The following is a 3,171-nucleotide window of genomic DNA, read 5'->3' as shown; positions in this document are numbered from 1 at the left end:
CCAGGAAGAACCACCTTCACCACCACAATACACCACACACACACAACTACTTACTCTAGTACGATCTGACAACAGGGAGTAACCCACTAACATAGAGAGCCATGGTGAGATAGAGCCAAGATGGAGGAGATAGAATAACACAGTCTTAGAGGAGATAGAGCCATGTTGGATCCAAGATGGAGGAGACAGAAGAACACAGTCTTAGAGGAGATAGAGCCATGTTGGAGCCAAGATGGAGGAGATAGAGCCATGTTGGAGCCAAGATGGAGGAGATAGAAGAACACAGTCTTAGAGGAGATAGAGCCATGTTGGAGCCAAGATGGAGGAGATGGAAGAACACAGTCTTAGAGGAGATAGAGCCAAGATGGAGGAGATAGAAGAACAGTCTTAGAGGAGATAGAGCCAAGATGGAGGAGATGGAAGAACACAGTCTTAGAGGAGATGGAGGAGATGGAAGAACACAGTCTTAGAGGAGATAGAGCCATGTTGGAGCCAAGATGGAGGAGATGGAAGAACACAGTCTTAGAGGAGATAGAGCCAAGATGGAGGAGATAGAAGAACAGTCTTAGAAGAGATAGAGCCAAGATGGAGGAGATGGAAGAACACAGTCTTAGAGGAGATAGAGCCAAGATGGAGGAGATGGAAGAACACAGTCTTAGAGGAGATAGAGCCATGTTGGAGCCAAGATGGAGGAGATGGAAGAACACAGTCTTAGAGGAGATAGAGCCAAGATGGAGGAGATAGAAGAACACAGTCTTAGAGGAGATAGAGCCATGGAGGAGATGGAAGAACACAGTCTTAGAGAAGATAGAGCCATGTTGGAGCCAAGATGGAGGAGATGGAAGAACACAGTCTTAGAGAAGATAGAGCCATGTTGGAGCCAAGATGGAGGAGATAGAAGAACACAGTCTTAGAGGAGATAGAAGTTAATAACCTCATGGTCAGAGGACAGCTAGTTAGGTAAGTTAATAACCTCATGGTCAGAGGGCAGCTAGTTAGGTAAGTTATTAACCTCATGGTCAGAGGGCAGCTAGTTAGGTAAGTTAATAACCTCATGGTCAGAGGGTAGCTAGTTAGGTAAGTTAATAACCTCATGGTCAGAGGGTAGCTAGTTAGGTAAGTTAATAACCTCATGGTCAGAGGGTAGCTAGTTAGGTAAGTTAATAACCTCATGGTCAGAGGACAGCTAGTTAGGTAAGTTAATAACCTCATGGTCAGAGGACAGCTAGTTAGGTAAGTTAATAACCTCATGGTCAGAGGGTAGCTAGTTAGGTAAGTTAATAACCTCATGGTCAGAGGGCAGCTAGTTAGGTAAGTTAATAACCTCATGGTCAGAGGGCAGCTAGTTAGGTAAGTTAATAACCTCATGGTCAGAGGGTAGCAAGGTAGGTAAGTTATTAACCTCATGGTCAGAGGGTAGCTAGTTAGGTAAGTTAATAACCTCATGGTCAGAGGGTAGCTAGTTAGGTAAGTTAATAACCTCATGGTCAGAGGGTAGCTAGTTAGGTAAGTTAATAACCTCATGGTCAGAGGGCAGCTAGTTAGGTAAGTTAATAACCTCATGTTCAGAGGGCAGCTAGTTAGGTAAGTTAATAACCTCATGGTCAGAGGGTAGCTAGTTAGGTAAGTTAATAACCTCATGGTCAGAGGGCAGCTAGTTAGGTAAGTTAATAACCTCATGGTCAGAGGGCAGCTAGTTAGGTAAGTTAATAACATAATGTTTACCTGAAGGTGCCTAAAGCCTGTAGCCTCTTGACAGACAGACAGACAGACAGACAGACAGACAGACAGACAGACAGACAGACAGACAGACAGGCAGGCAGGCAGGCAGGCAGGCAGGCAGGCAGGCAGGCAGGCAGGGTATTAAGAGTATATTGAAAACCATCCTATATTTTACATAGTCAACTGCTTTAAAGTATCAGCCAATCAGCAACCCACCAGGTACAGCCCCACAGCTCTGAGGAGTCTGTCTACACACTGGGACACCATTACTGTAATAAAAACCTGAGATGGATTAGATCTAGTGGACTGGGTCTAGTGGGCTGGGTCTATAGTGGACTGGGTCTATAGTGGACTGGGTCTATAGTGGACTGGGTCTATAGTGGACTGGGTCTATAGTGGACTGGGTCTATAGTGGACTGGGTCTAGTGGACTGGATCTAGTGGACTGGGTCTATAGTGGACTGGGTCTATAGTGGACTGGGTCTATAGTGGACTGGGTCTAGTGGACTGGATCTAGTGGACTGGGTCTATAGTGGACTGGGTCTATAGTGGACTGGGTCTAGTGGACTGGGTCTATAGTGGACTGGGATCTAGTGGACTGGGTCTATAGTGGACTGGGTCTATAGTGGACTGGGTCTCTAGTGGACTGGGTCTATAGTGGACTGGGTCTATAGTGGACTGGGTCTATAGTGGACTGGGTCTAGTGGACTGGGTCTATAGTGGACTGGGTCTATAGTGGACTGGGTCTATAGTGGACTGGGTCTAGTGGACTGGGTCTATAGTGGACTGGGTCTAGTGGACTGGGTCTATAGTGGACTGGGTCTAGTGGACTGGGTCTATAGTGGACTGGGTCTATAGTGGACTGGGTCATAGTGGACTGGGTCTATAGTGGACTGGGTCTAGTGGACTGGGTCTATAGTGGACTGGGACTAGTGGACTGGGTCTAGTGGACAGGATCTATGTACTGTGGATTTAGCTGAATAAGTGAATGTTTTGGATGTTGATTTTCTCATTTCTAATAATGAAACATTGTAACATGTATAACATTCAGACTAGAGGTTAGGACTTTGATAAGGACGTTGTGCAATAAAAAAATCCCTGATCCACTAAGTTGGTTTACTGCCTCTGCCTCTCATCCTACACACACACTGTCACACACACACCCTCTCTCACACACACTGTCACACACACACCCTCTCACACACACACACACACACACACACACACACACACACACACACACACACACACACACACACACACACACACACACACACACAACCTCTCTCACTCACTCACACACACACCCTCTCTCTCACACACAACCTTGACACAGTTAAAGGGCAGGACAGAACCTTTGACACAGTTAAAGGGAATAGTGCTCTGGTCAACAGTAGTGCACTATATAGGGAATAGGGTCCCATAGGGCTCTGGTCAACAGTAGTGCACT

General features: G+C 46.2%; 1 protein-coding gene across 2 annotated transcripts in view; it reads left to right on the top strand.

Annotated features, from left to right (window-relative positions):
* The window catches only part of LOC106592890 (phospholysine phosphohistidine inorganic pyrophosphate phosphatase), a 24,188-nt gene extending 21,357 nt beyond the window's left edge, over positions 1-2,831 (top strand). The window contains exons 7-8 of one of the 2 annotated variants that reach the window (XR_006756942.1): positions 1-1,662; positions 1,702-2,831. The exon at positions 1-1,662 is cut by the window's left edge and continues 105 nt beyond it. The gene's annotated coding sequence lies outside the window, so the exon portion shown is untranslated. The other variant, XM_045687729.1, reaches the window with a different exon arrangement.
* Positions 2,832-3,171: the final 340 nt, after the last annotated feature.

Source organism: Salmo salar, chromosome ssa01, assembly GCF_905237065.1.
Source record: "Salmo salar chromosome ssa01, Ssal_v3.1, whole genome shotgun sequence".
Lineage (NCBI taxonomy): Eukaryota > Metazoa > Chordata > Actinopteri > Salmoniformes > Salmonidae > Salmo > Salmo salar.
This window is presented reverse-complemented; position numbering and strand designations above follow the sequence as displayed.